The following is an 18,704-nucleotide window of genomic DNA, read 5'->3' as shown; positions in this document are numbered from 1 at the left end:
TAATAACTTAAAATTTGAATAAAATATTGCAACCGAGAGAAGCTGTCGGACAGGCTGCACTCCGTATACTTAACAGCAAAGATTTATCACCGTGTGCCGTCTTAAATTTTATGGCCAGTACACGAAATATCAACCTTAAGGCAATTATTTACCCGTCCCGATATTATTTTTATCGATAATATTAAATCATTAAGCGTATGAATATCATACAGCGATCATTCATTGGTATGATCGAATGAAATAAACGGATCAAACGAAGAAGAGAATACGAGTTTTTGTCTATTTTCTCATTCGTAATGCACACGCATTTGCACGGAAAATATGTTAGGTACGATCTTGTTCATTTTTTTATTTTGATTTTATTTAGCAGTGGAAAATGTAATTTGATATAACATTGTTAAAAAAAGAAACGATCTATTTGTCCCAAAAGTAGAGAACTTTTATTAAGTGGATGATAAATTTACGAAGTACTGTGGAAAAGCTAAAAGCACATCTGACATATAATACTTATATAATACTTATATAATGTAGAATATTTTTTAAAGCAAATGAAATGAATATTTTTCAGCAAAAGCTTATTTCTTCGAATTTTCTTCCAGGCGATATCCTTCTTTAACTTGCTTTTCTCGTATAGCTTTCGTATGACAATTAAAAAGTCGTATCTTTTCTCTGTGTTCTTCAAATATTTTCCTGCGAACACGTCACGATTGTACACGATAAGTACCGGAAGGAATGCGATTTGCGTACTTACACGGTTCTACGATTTCCTCGATCGAGAGAGAAACAGTGTAGGTGGCAGGGTACAGAGAAAGTGCAATAAATTATTTCGCTAATCCGAGGGGATGATTACGTTCGTCTCGATGGGTGGGACGAAATTTAATGTAACCAAAGTTTGTGGGCAGATAAATGAATGGTTAATATATATGTTAATATCTGTAGACACCTGAGAGAATGGGCCATTGATCGATAGAGAACAATCTGAGGTCAATCGTACACTTAATACATTCTGACGTGCTTCTAACGAGGTAGAATTTTAACGTAGATGCTATGCGTATGTAGCTTTCAATGACACTGCGATCGAACAAATATAATTAAGTGCTAACACCTGTGATACCTAGAAAGCCTGAGAATGGAAACCTTAATGCCAGGAGATTCTGCGGATAGAACGACATCTTTGAACTTTATGTCATCCGTAACCTGCTAAAGATGCGTTGTTCAGTGTACTCACGTTTCTCCGAGTCATTTACCAGACCTATTGTACTATTACGACTCTTTGAATCCTGTTCAAGCGTCTCTAATTAATTTGTCTTTGTGTTTCTTTACAAAGTTACATTATTATAGAGTCTCGTGTAACATTATTATTTAAAAATTAACCTTTTCACAGTATAGTACGAAAAATTAAACGTCGTATGTAATACATTTGTAGATATTTATTTTCTATCAATATTGAAGATACGTATATTTGTTATGTAAGGCTAGAAACGAAGACAGTTCCGACAATAAAGAAATAAATTATTGTCCAAATTATTTCACCATCGATGAGTTTTATCATCTACTTCTTTGATATTCGAACAATATTTTTCGTATTAACCCCATCATTATTAACGTGGACAATTCCTAGTATCAGAAACAAAAGAAAATTTCAAAGAATCTCATCGAATAAAACAATTCATATAGCCCGACTGCATTCCATTTTCATCCCCTACCAGCACCTCGTTCGATCGGCATTTCACACGTCAGTGAAACCTCTTCTTCACCCTGAAATACGCAATAGCAGCTCCGTTAGATTATCTGTCGTATTCGAGAGGGCGAGCTGCTCGAAACGAGCTTGCTAACAAGCGATTAAATTAGGCCACAGATATTCGCGGTCATTCGTCGACTAAATTCGCCCGTTTCTTTTTGTTTCAGGTAAGTTCACGCGTCCAGCTCGACCGAACCCAGGGACTGACCTCAAGGAAGGACGGTAATGCACCAAGCTTCAGGCAGATAAGCATCGGTTGTTCGTTAGCGGGCCCGAAAACCTCACCGCTTAAAAACAAAACGGCCCGGTGGTCGTCGCGCGTTTCGTGGAACGGTTCGTTCGAATGTACCTCGCTGTGGGTATAATGCCCAGAACGAGTCCACGAGGCAACGGAGTAGTTCGTTTGCCTGTGCAATGGGGACTTAGATCGGGAGGGTAGATTAACAGAGGGATACACGTGTCAGGCTCAGATTGACGCGATTTCATTTTAACGAATTATCTTGACCCTATCGGCCAGGAATAGCAGAGAAGCGGAAGGGGTGTCGTTTTTCTTCTCCTTCGTGGAGTTATAGTTGATGGCGTTTCTTCTTTCCTTGCGCAGGTATTCCGGATTTCTAGAGAGATGGCTGAAGATCCGGAGTGATGATAATTTGTCGAGCGTTTTGTTTTCGGGGAACGAGGCTTCTGTATTTTTGGACTTTTCTTATTTTTATTTTTATCAGAGAGGTAGAAAATATCTTGTAACTTATTATTACGACTTACTTAGTACTTATTGTAACTTATTAAATATCCTTCTTTTATATCGTATTATATCCTGTAGAATCGTACTTTTCCTCGTTGTACCGCTAATTACGATTCTCTATTTATTAAAAAAGTAATCAAAATCGTTTCTTTAGACGAGTAAACGAAATACAGAATTTTTCCAAACGAGGATAAAATACGTACGAAAATTCTATCATCTATTCAATCGAATTTTTCAATCTCCTTTGCAAACTGCTTGATCGTTCCAAGTTGCACTTACCGCGGACAAGTAGAATTCACGATCGGTAGACTTTAAAGGTGAACCGTACAATGCTATCTAAATCAACGTAACGACTGATTCTACAAGCGCGGCCAGTCGACAGTTGCGCGGTTAACTCCGGTTAAAATCAACGTTTCCTCGAAACTACGACTCTGTAAATCAATTTGCATGCTCGGTTATAAAGCTCGTTCGCGTTAAAATAAGCCGCGGCCAGCATTTATGTAAATGGAAAACTGTCCACCGTCGGGCGCGACATGCGTCTGCACTTAATTTATTTTTCTCCCGGCAATTTTGTAGCGCGCTGCAAAAACCGTTCACATTTAACCGAACACCGCTCAAAGCGAAAGATTGCCTCTGGCAACGGAAGGATTGCTTGAAAAATGAGTTTGTATAATTTTAATAGCACGTTCGTGATTTCGCTCGAAGGATGGTTATCTACAAGTGCGAAGATTGATCGATACGTTCGAGGATGATTGCTAATACCATAGGAAGTTCATCCTAGCAGATGATTCTTCCTCTTCTTCTTCTCGTCTACTCTTAATCGTAGAAAATTGTTCCACGTGTTTAGAGTTATAATTTACAAGACTTTCAAACATTCGTTACCTTCTTAAGCTTTTAAAAAATTCGACGAGGCTAATGTAAAGTGTCGTCAGTAATTTTTTGAAGATCTTTTTAAAATTACATTACACTTTGTCTTGGAACAACGTAAAATCTTTGTTCGACGACCTTTCGACGATAATTCATGCACATTCTCGTTGTCACGCAATTTGCGCAAAGTATTACGTCATAATTGGGATTAGTAGCGAGATTTGTTTTGTTTTCATCGGGTCCTCTATAGATTCGCCACGTAGATAGCCTCGCCTTGGAACCGGAGCTGACAGAACGCATCTCGGCCGCACGTTTTACAAGTTGTTTTACAACCAAAGGATACAACGCCACACGCTGAGAGCCCCAGGACCTCTCCCTCTCCGCGCGTTAGCCGCCGCACTCCTTTGTCCTGGACACGGATTCGACTTTTCGACCGTGCTCCCGGCTTTGAAACGTTCTGCTGTCGACGCCTCCGCGACTCTACAACGTAACTCGCGCCTAGTGGACAGTTTTACGTGATCAAACCGATTTCCGTTTGTATATACTCGTGTCACTTTCGAGAGAAATCTTCAAAAATTTGTTAAATTCTCGATGAACTTTTGTCGATCGATCAGTCACGTTGTGATGAATCTTCTTAGGAATGTTAATTAAGAAATTTTGTATAGAGCAAAAGTGGAAGAATTTTTTAAATATTCGGAAAAAGAATGAGTTAATCATCAGAAAATTTCCTAAGCGATTAACAACACTCTTTTAATTCCGTAGATGCTTAGCAGTTTGTTTTCTCGATCATTTTCTACGATAAAAAAGTTCTATGATAGAATCAATATTGATCGCTTGCATTTATAAAAATAAACACACGGACATATACATACAACAGATTGGTTCGATTCAACGAATATTGCTTAGCGGATTTCCTACCAATGCATATAAATTCCAAATGAAATCCAAACAAGACAAGCAATTTCTCTATATTATAAGATTCTTCCTCGGTCTTATCTAATACATTTCCCTATATCATATTAGGTATTCATTAGGCATCTTTATCGTAACCATTATACCAACTCGTTACTAACGCTAAGTAGTAAGCTGCGTGTGTCGTAAAGAGTTGACGACTTTAAAACAAATACCGCTTCTAGCATTTGGATCATTAAAATCCTAATTACTGTCTATCCTATTGCAAATAACGTTGATTTACTTTTCCTCGATAAATTATTCCTCGAATCTCATTAAAAGATTTTTTATTAAGAACCAACGTACGATTTCCAAAGCACAATTGGTAGTGGCCGTATCGCGTCGAAACGGTACAACTTTTTGCTTTGCGTTGTCGCAACTGGAAACCTTTCGTTACCCGTTAAGCTGCAGGACATTAGGGTAATTAAGCGATCGAGGGGTTTATATAATCGCGCCGCCACGTTTGGAATTTATAATCGATGGAGCGGCGCCAACCGCTATACTGGAAATACTGGATATTCCGGAATAAGAGCACTCTCACTTTGCATGTCGACACTCTTTCCGCGATAGGCTAGCGTTCCTTCGCCGATAAAAGTGCATCGCTTATCACGCCTAGAGGCGTCGCGATGGTTCGACCAACTCGATTTCAAGAAACGAACCCGATCTTGTTACCGATAGCTTTATACGTCGTTCTACCTTGAGGTAATTGTCGCAAGATATAGACAGTTTTCTTAGTTTTTAAGCTTCTCTTTGTTTCTCGCTTCTTTCTATCTCTTTCTCTTATATCTTGTAAACAAGACTATTTTACAGCTACGAAGATATCGAGAAGATAAGCGACAACGTTCATCTGCTTAAAATAAAAAAAATACAAGGTTACAAGGTCTGAGAATCGACCAAACCGTATAACCGCGATGACCCAATGACAAAAACGAAGCTTAGGCTAGTTCTATACAGAGATGTACGTGACTAGGTCTCTCTTGCATAGTAATTTATTACGTAATAATAGTAGCAGAGAGGGACAAGTTAAATCAAAGTCGTAATTATAGGCGACTTGTTTATAATCCAGTATATAAAAATACATGCGACGTGTATCTTCATATGGAACTAGCCTTTCAACAACAACGAATATCTAAATTTCACAAGAGCAATCCGAAACTGCAAATATATCATGTACTGTTTGACGACATGCCTAAATCACCGGTGACTGGCATGATTCGCGTAAATGCGTTTTACGAAGAGGCTGGCTAATATGAAGAGGGCACCGAGAGCGTTGGGAACGCCTCATAGGTTAGTCGAGGAATTACGATGCGGTTGAACGGTACACGTGTAGACTGGGTATGCAAGGAAGAGCCGCCTCAATTATCAAGCTCGTTTGTAGCAACATTGTTTACAGCGTCTGGCTGCTATGGAGTATTTATCCGCGAGCTTATACCCCGGACGCTCGGACGGTTTTACAACCCGTGCCCGGTGTGTGGACCGGCTTTTATACCGGTACTGGTATAAAAGCACGCGTCTACGTGCCTCCTCGAGGAATAATTCTTCATTAATTGCGATCGCATGCGCGGCATTCCTCCCACTGAAACGATGGTACGCTTAATTCCCAGGCTAATATTTCATTAGATCGTGGTATAGTAATATTGCGCGAACGGACGTTCTGTTGGCGTTCGTTGTGCAAATATTCGCGTCAACCTGATCCCAAGTACATATATTTCAAGCATAATATCCTGGCGTATAACGTATTATCAGAGACCGAAGAATAACGATCGGCGCGAGCCATAAAAGTCGCCGTCTGGTTCGAGCTGCGCCGTCATAGAGAGAATTCGAGGCTATTGTCTCATATCTGTAAACCGTATCGAGGGAAAAAAGTGCGTCTGCCGAACGACTAGGTTCTCAGGATCCTTAGCCAGAACCCTCTGGCCGAAGCAAAATCCAAAGAGTCCGTGGTCGGCTGTCGTCCACGGGGAAACGTGAAACGCGGCGCAACGCGTACCCTGTCCTCGGAATTCTCTCCTTCCCCAACCTCTCTTCGCCTCTATCCTTCCCTACGTTGGATTCTTTTGTTTCCCGCCGCGGAACCCCAGTCGAGATCCTATCTGCCGTAAATAATTATCCTGAAGAACCGGCAGATGCCGCGGCCTCGCGTTCGAAACCGCGTTCGAAAGGACCAAAGGGGGCTGAACGAGCGTGTACCCCTTGGGATTTTCATTTTAATCATTGATCTCGGGCCAATCGCAACGATTCCGCGCTTCCAAATATTCTCGATACTTTGAGGATCTTCTTCGATACACTCGAGACCGCAGAATTCTTATGTTTGTGTTCGTTTATGGTTTCGCGAGCAAGTTGGTATTTGTTCGAAAGCAACCCCTTATCTGGTTCACAGACGCGAGTTTCGTTTCGATAACGATGATCGGGAATGTACAAGATCGGTCGAAAAGTGGCAATTTTCAGAATTAATCTTTTAACGGTGCAATCTCACGGGCGGAATCAGGTGATTGCAGGGTATTGTTGCTAACGCGATTTCCTTTTTCGGTGTAAACGAACTCGATAAGGTACGCTTTTATGGCTCGCGCGTAATTGACCCTCTGATTTCGTTTTAAGGATACGGTTCGTGAGAAGCGATTTGTTTTAGAACGTACTATACTTGAAGATTGTTTCAGGTCGGCCAGATGATTCTGATCGTGACAGCGAGATTCGATACTATTAAAAGATACTGTTACGAATCTCAACGTTTACAAGTATTTTACAGCTTTACTCGTTTTTGTCGAAAATTATTTCCATCTCTATAAAGCGAAAAATTTTTCAGAGAAACGTAAATTTGGCATTTGGGCGAAAATTAAAGACACCTATCCTACGTGTTAATTTCTTTAAAGCGTATAAATTATTTTATAATAGAGTAAATGTAAATAAATATAAAATTGAGATTATAAGTTTCTTATAAGCAGACGACGTAATTCCAGAACCGTTGCTTTGAGGTCTGGTTGTCCTCGATCGGCTAAACAAATTACACGTTAAACGACGTGCCCTGTCTCGCGCATTCGTGGCAGCCCGAGTCTAATGTCACCCTGAGGGAGCAATTTTCAGGCGTTTTACTCGCGACACACGTTCCACGCCTCTGGCCCTATTGTCTATCCATACGCGACCAACGCGCAATTTATCCTCGAGGACACTGTCACGATCAGAAGAAAGGAAACCCAGCCTGTCCTTTTTCGTACGGCCGCGAATTGAATTGCATGAATCTACCAAACACCAACGAGGAAATTTTGAAGAGAACGAAGATGAACGACGCAACAGATACCGGTGAGTGTACATCTTCCTTTCTATTATCTTCACTTGTTTGTTGTTATGTAGGAAATTATTCCAGAGAAGTATATTTTTACATCGTAAAAAGAAACAACAGGATGTAATAGAAAAAAATTTATAACTTGAAAAATAAGCCTTAAACGACATGTTTGTACATGATCTTTCGTTGTCGTATCGATGTCTAGAATTACGAATCTTATAAATTTTTTTCCAACAATCTGTATAGAAAAAAAATTGCGTGTTTGCGAGGTTTGTCATTTTTCGTATTATTCCGAAAAAAATACAAGTATATGCGCAGTTTGGTAGTCGCGTTTAGAGACTATTGATTATCGAGAATATCAACAAGTTAAACACGAGTATGTTCGCTAGCAAACCGATAAAAGACGATAATTGATAAGGAAAATAAAAATGGCACTGTGGTAAATAGTAGTACTATTACTATATACTATGATATGATAGGACGTTTTTAAATTGAATATCAGTACCAAGTATAAAAATACTTCTATTCTGAGATTCGAAAGTCACATTTATGGCTATGACAGAAATGATGCAAAATTAAAATGTGATAGGATTTAACTCGCGAAAAATAACTCTCTCCGAAATTGTCCCATCTTGACGGAACATTATCAAAAATATTCAGACATATATTAACATTTTTCAACAATTTTAAAAATCATTGTATTTTCACCACTTTTTCCTCAAGAATTTTCCTCATTCCTGTAACCTCGTCAGAAACATGACTTTCGATAAACAGACTTTCCTTGACGCAATATTCCACGTATCCAAAACTTAAAAAAAAAAGTTGATCCTTTAAAACTACCAGGATGACGCACATGTACTTTTATACATATTTGGGAAGATTGAATGTTTTACGAAATCCATTGACCGGTCCATTGGGCTCCCTTGATTCACAGCTCTCACAATAATCCGTAAATTATCCGCACAGTTTCGCGCAGTGTTCTCCTCGGACGGCGATAATTTATCGAATCCTGCGGATCGACCTCGTTTCACGCGACACTTCTGCCAATCGCACACCCCTAACGGATCTGGAATGCTGGCAAACCGTAACGTTGCCTCGCGTCTGATTTACGATCACGATCGATCGTTACACGAACGACTATCCGCACTCGCAGAGTCGAATTCCACGGTTCCAGTGTTCTTCAGCGTCGTAAGACGGAAGTATGTATGTGTTTGGAGGCTGCATCTTGTTCCGCAATCGGATCAATTCGATTTCATAGGAGTTTCAAAGGCAGTGATATGTACAGTCGTGAATTTCGCACTGAGATCGCTTTCGTGTTTGCTACATACGCTTACTACTACGCTGCCCTGGCTTTAACTTAGTATTCTATTGTTTGCTACGACGTTTGCATCGAGATAGAGGTGCTTGCTACTTGATGTTTAAGGCGAACGAGATGTCGAGAGAATACCGTAGGACTTGGCATAACATTCCGATTGTGTGTTAAAGTTTTTTCCGAAACGTTGAAACTCTTTTTGCTTGTTAAAGTAAGAGCCAGATTGAGACACGAAGAAAGGATCACGGTAGAGTTAATGTTAATAATAAAAATCTATAAACAACAAGAGAGAATAATGTAAAAAATATTCGAATCATAAGATAATTTATCGTGATAATCTGATAATATACATGATAGTTTATCGATATTTTGTAATAATTCTTATAAAAAATATGACGATATTGTAAACAGAAAGTCACTTCGTTCTAGAAATTATCGATTCGATTATCTCGTATTTTACTCGAATACTACTATCAACGAGATAAGAATTTCTCTAACATTTTTTGAACCGAGTCAATCGAAGGATTCAAATATTACAATTTATAGGACATATCTTATCGAATTATGTGTTGTAGTAATCGACTAGGTAATCGATTCATTATGCTTTCTTCTTCTTTTTACTATAAGGAATCAACTATCACTTGTAACAGATAGTAATGAATGGATGCCTATCAAGTACTGTTTTATCGCCAACAGATGCTTGAAAGTATATACAACTATCTATCGCTAGTGGTTAACACGGCCAGTAATAACCGATTGGCTCGCTTATTTTGTGCTGCGTCCTATCTTCTCTTCTTCGTATGGCTAATTTGTTGGCATATGGTCATATGGCGTTGTCTAAAATATCTGGCGGAAGATGAACCACGAGAACCAGATTGTTTTGATAATTGTGCTTCGAGGCACACCTCTACCTAGCACTTTGCCGATATTAATCAACACGCTTGGGGGTTATCAAATTTCTTGATTTACTTTTGTTATAATTTAATTTGCACATCTTCTCGTCCACGCGTATCCTTATCGAATTATTTCGAACGTGTTTCCCATTTTCAATAGTTTAACGTAAATCGATCGTTCCGCAGTTTTTCGGAATCTTCTTTTGCTTTTAGTTTTGAATTTTATTTATTATCGATATTTGAAATATTCCACAACTTCTAGATAGACGGATTAAATTTTTAAATGATTAAGGAAAACGAAGTTTCACTACGATATCGCCGCGGAGAAAGCGATTTTCGCCTTTTAAAAAGCACACGTTTTAGAAAAAATCCTGTTACAAAGTATTATTAAATAACAGATAAAGTTTAACTGCAATATCGTTGCAAAGAAAGCGATTTTCGCCTCTTAGAAAGCACATCGCCGGCAAAAAGCCGGCAAAACAAGCGTATCTTCCCATCGATTGCTCGCAAGAAGCTCATGAATATCCGCTTTACGGTCTCAAAGGTTTCGCCAAACGATCACCTGAAACTCAGTCAATCACGAAATGTCAGAGCGACTCTTGAATTATTCGCCGGCCATAAATCGACTAGCCAGATTGCCCCTGGTATTTGCAAAATATTCAGTATTCCTGCTCGAACGATCTCCGTGATCGTTGGTCTCGCTGCTTTTCCACGAACAAACTACTTATGAGCCAAGGTGAGAATCACCGCGCGAACTGGCAGCTCAAAACGGTCAAACCTAACAAAAGGAATAGGGGAAAAAAAGGAGAGGAACTGAAAGAGTCGTTCGTGCCAAGAACGTCGAGACGAAAGAAAAGCGGAGGAGCAAGAATTCCTGCTTGCAACGATAATGTCTGGTTCTATAGCGATTGTTACGAGCCTGGTAATTATCGTCCTGTACGGACTAACAATGCTGGCAACTGTCAAAGTCCGCAACTACGGCGCTCGATGATTAGTCGACGCTCGCTAAAAGTCTCTGGCTCGAAACCGACCGGCTACGTGCGAAATTGTGAACAGGTTACGCGTGTAAGACCTTGCTTCTTCGAATTGGAGGAAAAATGACGGCTACGTTGCATGAATCTCGTTTAGCAACGCCAAGTTTCTCGAGAAAGAGGCCTTAAAACGCGTCTCATAAGATCGTTGATCTCGTCGTTTGGAAAAGAGATTATTATTCCAAACAATTCTTACCTTGAGATTTTTAGAAAGATCAATCACTCTGCTTCTGGTAATTGAAGGATTTTGAAATTTAGTCAATTTATTGACGCAATGTTTCCTTTCTTCTGATGTTTAAAATAGCCTCTAATGATTAAAAATTAAGTTGCCTTAGCCGTTCGATACGTATGCGCAGATTTCTTTGAGGAGCAATTCTTTTTTCAAACGGACAATGGCTTCAATTTTGAAAGATTACGTCAAAGGTTATTAAATTTTTGTACGCAGATTTGAGATATCCTACTAATGCGATAACATTGTGAGAAATCGAAACGTTAATTCTCAATGCTTCCAGCATTTTCTATTTACGGTGCAGCAAATTGAATTTACATTTGAAGCTCGACGTTCCAATTCCTGGGTAGCTTTCCAATTGAATTTACTTACCATAATGTAGCAACGATATTTAAACAGAATTGTAAATTTCATTTCAAACAGGATAATTAGTAGCATTAAAACGATTTGCTCGTTTTCCTGAATTCGTTGGCTACGGCTATTTATCGGAGAATGTATTTGACTATGTGCAAACGTTACATAATTTAAAGGCGATCGCCAATTCGACACGAACACGTTTTCTACAAACTATCGCGAAGAAAGTAAGAAACGAGACGAGCAGAAAGGGACACGAAAAAGCGGCAACGGTCTGTCAACACCCTCGTAATGTAATTTGCAATTTTAATGCCCGGCCATGAATCCCTATTCCGCACGATTCAAGTCGGTTGCGTTATGCGAGGATACGTAACTCGATAGGGTAATAATGCAAGGCTGATGCAGTCATGCAAATTATTATTCAAAGGCTGGCGTATTCCTCGCGTTGAATCGCTCGATCGGAGATATTATTGTTATGCGGTCGCGCACCTCTGCGTAATTACTTTTGTCGTGACACCGGTCCAAGGGTCAAAGTTGGACCTTTTACGTAGAAAACAATAGAATTAAAATTACAAATTATTAGAAATTAGAATTACATGTTACAACTTAAAACGGCATCGGTTAAATCGAAGTGGAATTTTCTATTTACGAACGTTTCTCTTCGCGTGGTTTACAATCGATCAAAAATCATAATTCGAATCGAGTGACCACGATGAATGACATTCGACTGTTTCGACTACGAATACAGCGAAAGCCATGAATGAGCTAAGGTTATGTTTTCATGAGTCTCACGTATCGTTCGCACCGAAGTAATCGCCACGGAGTGTGTATCCCTGCTTTGTATGCACTTTTTTACTACCACGTGGATCGTAATCGCCATTACCAGGCTTAATAAGCTGTAAACAAAACGTTCAGACTGCGGTGTTAAAACAATATCAAGCAAGGAAATATCTCGATGAATAAACATTAGCTAGAGTGGAAGATCTACGTGAACATTCTCGTCGAAGTTTACGTAGCATGGTTAATCGGGTAAATTATTGTTGAATCGTTTCTGTGTCGTTATTTCTTAGAAATATGACTTTGTAATAGGACCACTTGATCGAAGGATTTGCCTATGAAGTTGATTCAAATTTTACCTCGTTTAAAGTGGTGAACTTTAGATGGATACATGTGATCGTAAAATAAAAGATATTCATTTCCGAATACTTAAAATATTCGACTAACGACACCGATATCGTATAAATTATTGTTGTAATTTACAAAAGTAAGTAATTTATCTTTCGAGAAATCAAACACTGATCGTGTACCCTAACATAGTAGTAATAAAATTAACAAATGTACCAAATATACAGGGTGGTTGGTAACTGGTGGTACAAGCAGAAAGGGGGTGATTCTACGCGAAAAAAGAAGTCGAAAATATAGAATAAAAATTTTTCGTTCGAGGCTTTGTTTTCGAGAAAATCGACTTTGAATTTTCGCTCGGTACGCGTCCACTTTATCGCGTCTCGTTATAACGGATCTCACTGTAGATCGTTGTCTCGATGGAAAAGTTAAAAAAAAGAAAATTTTTATTCTATATTTTCGGCTTATTTTTTCGCGTAGAATCACCCCCTTTCCGCTTGTACCACCAGTTACCAACCACACCCTGTATATTTACTTGATCGATTTAGTTTCAAGAGACTCGTACAACGAATTTGTATTATATCGATCGTATCGATAGATATAAAATAAGAGTTAAAAAAACGAACGCGTATGGTCAAAACGATTCAAAAAATCGCTCGACTCACCTCGCTGGAATTATTATACATCCCCGACACCCTCGTAGATTGTCCGTGGCCCCGTTCCCCGAACAATCCCCTTACACAATATTTGAACACGTGACTCGGTCGTGCCCCGACGAAAGTCACTTTAGACAGCAACAGTTAAGCGATCACACTACATATTTGTTTTCTCCATCTGGCACGGTGCGTAGGTTATATGCAGGACGGGTCGGGGCCCCGACATTCTCTCGACGATTCACGGCGGGGAACGAACTGCACGGGGCCCTTGTACTGTTACAACGACCCGTAAAGAAGTCGATATTATTCCTACGTACGACGGTAGTTACCGTTGACATTCCATGCCCGAGGGTTACGGGCGGCGCTATGCTCGTAATTCTCATTTTTAAATTACCTCCGGTGTTCACCTATGCGTGTACATACGCTGCTCGCCTTTCTATGTCCCGCTTGATTCGCGTTGAAACCGCTGTCCACGGAGATTAGGATGAATAGAGAACGGGTGTAAACTGGTTCGTGAACGTTTGTGTAACACACGAACGAAAATACTTAACTTGTGTGGTGTGTAACGGATTCATCGTGGAGGATATGCCGATGTTTTGCTTAAATTTATAAAGTACGAGAGAAGAATCTGCAGAACGTATTTCTTTATTTGGCATTGGTATCGGTGGTAGGCGTAAATTGGGCGTACGTATTTGGAAAACTTTGATTTTGCGCTATTTGGTTTGTACGAAGTAAGAAACTGATATTTTAGAAAATTCATTTGTTAGAATTTATTCGCATTCTCTTCGTGTCCCTTCGAATATCTTTCTACCAATTTTGACATATTTCATTCGCGAAAAGGATGGAGTACACGAAAATTAGTGACGTTTAAATGTTTCGAATACTAGAATCAAATACGTAAATAGTATGTGTCAATAATATTTAGTAGAAGTATAACTTGCATCTTGAGCGCGACTTTTATGATCGCTAGCGGAGTTCTACTTTACGTTTGCTTGATAAGATTCGTTCTGTGGATTCTTCCAAAGGAATGTAGGAGGCCGTGGAATTTGTAGAGTAATACTGTTTGAAGAACAACGTGTTTCGTGCTGGAGCAATAAGAGAATCGAGTCAAACAGACCCGGAGTCTGCCAACTCTATTTGGTTGAACTTGGTAATTTGAAATGTCACGCTCACAGCTGTATCACGAGAGAACGAGTTCTGTTTACCGTGGCTTTTCGACGCGCGTATGTTAAAGAGAAGCTGAACTCTGAATTAGCAGCAAGAGCAAACAGCTGCAAGAGCCACTTTATTAACTGCTTGCCTCCACCTCTAGATAAAGCACCTTAAATTTCAACGATAACTCACTTTTAGGCTCCAAATAAACTCGTCATTTCGAAAAGACAAAAATATAATTTAGAGATAACACGGAGCGCCTATATATAATACTTTATCGTTCGAGTAAAATGACAACTGAGAAAGAAGCAAATCCTATCGATCGTAGACCTTTCAGTTGCAAAATTTTTCTCTGATCGAGTAAAGTCTAACGACAACATTGATAACGAAGATACTCAGAAGCGTTGAAAGTAAACAAAGAAATTGATCACTCTGTACGTTCGTTTGCGTTATACGTGGAAATGTACCACGAACAGAATCCTACAGGCGAAATCTTCGATGAAATCGTAAACGCTTCAGGAACTTCAACATCATCCACAAGCGAGTTTCAACATATCCATCGATACACCCTACTGTGAGGTTTTTCAAATCGACTCGGGAACGAGGTCAGCACGGTACTAGCTCAAGGACTTACGTGGAAACGATAACCGTAATCTCGATTCGCGTTACACGATCGCGACCGTGTAATGCCTAGTTTCCAACGGATCTTGTTTACCAGAGGAACGCGATTCGAGCGATTTACGCCGCAACTCGAGGTAAACGACGCGCTATCGGCATTGCAACCAACGATTCGCAATATTTGAGTTGAACATACGGTCGGAAACATCGATAGTAGCCGCGATAAGGACCACTGACGGCCCCCGGTCTCGATTGGTTGTTCACCACCCCATGCAATAACCGTTGCAGATAATCGAATTACACACAAATGCTTTATCGCCAGGTGTAACCGGCCGCGTTATTCTCGCGAACTGCGGCGTAAATCGCGTACCAGCCACCGATATTCGTCACGTTCGATCCTCGATGCCGGGAATAGATCGCGTAGGAGGTTAAGGGAGAAACTCGTCTTCCCGTGATCGGTCACCTTGACATTTCGTGGACTGAAATAATGTCGTGATCGGACGAAGCTTGTAGTCGCCTTTGGACTGGATTCGTTCTGTTTTTCGCTCTCAAACAGTGAGATTAGCTCGATTGAATTTGATTTCTAACGAGTAGAATTTTATTTGTTCGAAGAAAACGAGATCGAAGACGTTTCAAGACACCTGTTTCGAACGTACAATGGCTGATAAAGTATTTGCACGTTTATTTCTTCAAAGTCGACTATTACAGTTAGCGTGTTACGTTTCTCGGGAAACAGTTAATAGACCAATCCGCAGGTATATTGAAATTTCAATGAAATTACGATGAAATATTCTTCTCTTCTTTAGCTGAAGAGAATAATTGACCTCGACGTCGGTTCTCTCAATCGCGATCAAAGACGTTCAGGTCAAGCATTATCTTAGTTACACGTTTTATATCACGCTTAAATATTGATTTCTACATATATCAAAATAAGGAAAGCTCGATACCAGTACTTATATAGTCACGTTTCCCTTCTACGAGTTCAATAAATCTTCGTTCGACATTCTGTATCTTCTTTTCTTATTTATCTAACTACGATCCCTATCTTCGAGTTAAGTATAATTTCGTATTCAAATCGTGATATTCATTTGACTTCGAACGAGAAATTAATTAATATTTCCATATTAATATTATACTGCCGCGTTGAAGCAACGATGCGAAAATGTGTCAGTGGAAAGATTATGCAAGCGTACGAAATCAAATAGAAGATAAACGCAATGAACAGAAAATTAATGTGGAAAGATGGGATACGATATCGAGGAAAATCTTAGAAAGTAAACCCCGTTAAAAGTTAATGGCACGAACGTGAAACATTAAGTATTGAATGGAAAGGACGCCCACGTGCTGCCTATCGCTGAACAGACAGCTTCGTTACCTCCAGACAGTTATTTTCCGATTGCGTTTGGAAAGCAACAATAACGCGCTAAACTATCGCACGAATAAATAACATGCTTGCACTGCGGCATAGTATGTAGAAAAATTACTCGATGTGAAAGTACATTCAAGAATCTGGTTTCGAGAAACATTGCTGAAGAAACATTTGGAAATGAGACTTTCGACGAATCGATCGTTTTCCGACAAATATGATTGATAAACGTAACATAAATTATAAATGCGATGAAAGAAAGAATCGAGCTTCCGTTTTAATATTTTACTGTCGAGTCAAAAATATGTCGTGTGCAGATATTCTTCGCTTTTTCTTTTGTAACCAAAATACTTAAGAAATTGGCCATTTAAAACTTGTTTCTCGAAATTCGCTATACAGCATAGATTTTGAAAGTAGCTTCTCATGCATATAACAACTATCCAACAAATTTCTATTATAATTTACATCGACGCTGCATACATAGCATCCTATAAAACGAGGAATCTATTAATCATAACTTCTAACTTGTCAATATACTAATATCGTTAGTACAAGACCCTACCTTTTTACAAATCAAAAATAAACTTCAAACGGGAAGAAACAAAACTCCCAGTTCTGTATAAATGTACGTAATACCGTCAGCTGTCACAATCGTGTAAACCCACGATTTGCCGTGCTACCGATAACGCCATCCAATAGATCCTGAATCCTGACCATAAATCCAGTAGTGGCGGCAACGTCTCGATGACATCGGTCACCAGACCAACCGTGTCTCGTAAACTGTATGGTTCGAGGAAAGGAGTTTGATCGTAAATATACACGATGTCATGGCACGATGGACAGTGTGATATCCCAGCGAGACAGAATTACTGCCTACAAAATTGTACTATAATAGATTTTGATTATGAGACTTTCTATTAATGCAAAACATGGTATTCAACGGAGCGTTGATAGATATTTAATTCAGTAGCGCGTGTATCTATGTCACTTTACTTCTGGCATATTATTTCATCGTTTATTTTATTTATTCTTATACGATACGCCTTCGCGGATTCAAATAATCCTACCGAATTACTTTCTCGTTCTTTCATTTTTTCATTTTTTACCTCATAAAAGACTAATGGTATGTTACGATATTCGAGTTTCATCATTCCGTACAAAGTTCAAGATTAAATTTAAAGCTATTGAAGTTTAGGAAACTTAGGAAATAGAGCGACCTTACCGTATCATCGTTCGTGACTCGAACTTAACTCGTGAATTAAAAACATGGGGAACGGCGACGAGAATAGGGTGTTGCACAGTGGATGTATGTTAAGCACAGGCAGCGATAAGGCGCGGCTAAACCGGCCCAATCAGCCTATGTTTCACGTTACCCGCGACAGTCGCGACATTACCACTTTATATCACCTATCGTTCCCCATATATATTTGGTGTTGGTGTGCATTACGCTTATACGCGTCCTCCATCGATGAAACCGTACATACTTTAGCCTCCACTGGTATAGGAATGTAGAAAACGTAAACACGAAGGAACGATATCAGCCCTCTCTGCTTTATGGTGTCGCCAATTTTGTTTCGAGAGCTAAGATCTTTACGACTCTCTTTGTCACGTTTTTAGCCCTCACATCGTATATATTATAATATCGGAACGTTGGTACCGTTGTTATTGATGTTATATTGATTATGCGAGTATTATGTGTTATAGTTGAACAGAATTTTCGATGTTTATGATTGGAATTGACGAGGTAGATTTGAAAGGGCGATGAAATATAGCGTAAGCAGATATTGTATCGCTTTATCGTAGTTACGCAGAGAACGTAGAAATTAGAAACACGAAACATTTCTTATCAAATTCCATCTTAGCCCTCCATAAAACGCATCATTCTCTCCTATGAAGTTTCTTCTCCTCGTCTCCAATTAAAATCCTAATTAACCTCAACCGACTCAACCCTAATGACTAGGTTAGGCTTATAGTTGCTCCTGGAGCCCTTGAAGACTAACCAATCCCTTGGAGCAGAATTGTGGTGAGATTTATCGCTTCGCCGCGAGAACTAATCGCGCGAAACGTAGGTTATAACACGAGGCGGCGTGTGTCGAAACTGTGGGCCTTGTCGACGGTTATACACGATCTGTGCATGCCGGGGGAACAATTATAAAACGGCGGCTATTGCCTAATCGTCGTCGATCGTTCTGGCGCGTTCCCGTGCAATTGTACGCCTAAGCACAACGGAACCGGGTCTCATGTGGGCGAACTCGGCTAGACACTCGGAGACCTCTCCCAACGCAGAGTTGAGTCAGCGGTTCCTGCCACAAAACCGATTCGCTGGAAGCTGTTGTATTTTATTCCATACGCACGGTCCATCAACGCGGCAATTTCGTTTAGCGTAAAAT

General features: G+C 39.7%; 1 protein-coding gene across 2 annotated transcripts in view; it reads left to right on the top strand.

Annotated features, from left to right (window-relative positions):
• Positions 1-18,704, top strand: part of LOC100740344 (epidermal growth factor receptor) — a 174,899-nt gene that overhangs the window by 62,242 nt on the left and 93,953 nt on the right. Inside the window, exon 1 of one of the 2 annotated variants that reach the window (XM_012387009.3) lies at positions 4,380-7,598. The exons of the other annotated variant lie outside the window; for it this stretch is intronic. The gene's annotated coding sequence lies outside the window, so the exon portion shown is untranslated. Of the gene's footprint in view, positions 1-4,379; positions 7,599-18,704 lie in introns of those variants that run through there. 2 annotated transcript variants of the gene reach the window in all.

Source organism: Bombus impatiens, unplaced genomic scaffold (assembly GCF_000188095.3).
Source record: "Bombus impatiens unplaced genomic scaffold, BIMP_2.2 scf_0442, whole genome shotgun sequence".
Lineage (NCBI taxonomy): Eukaryota > Metazoa > Arthropoda > Insecta > Hymenoptera > Apidae > Bombus > Bombus impatiens.
Note: the sequence above shows the minus strand (reverse complement) of the source record. Positions and strands in the feature narration are given on the sequence as shown.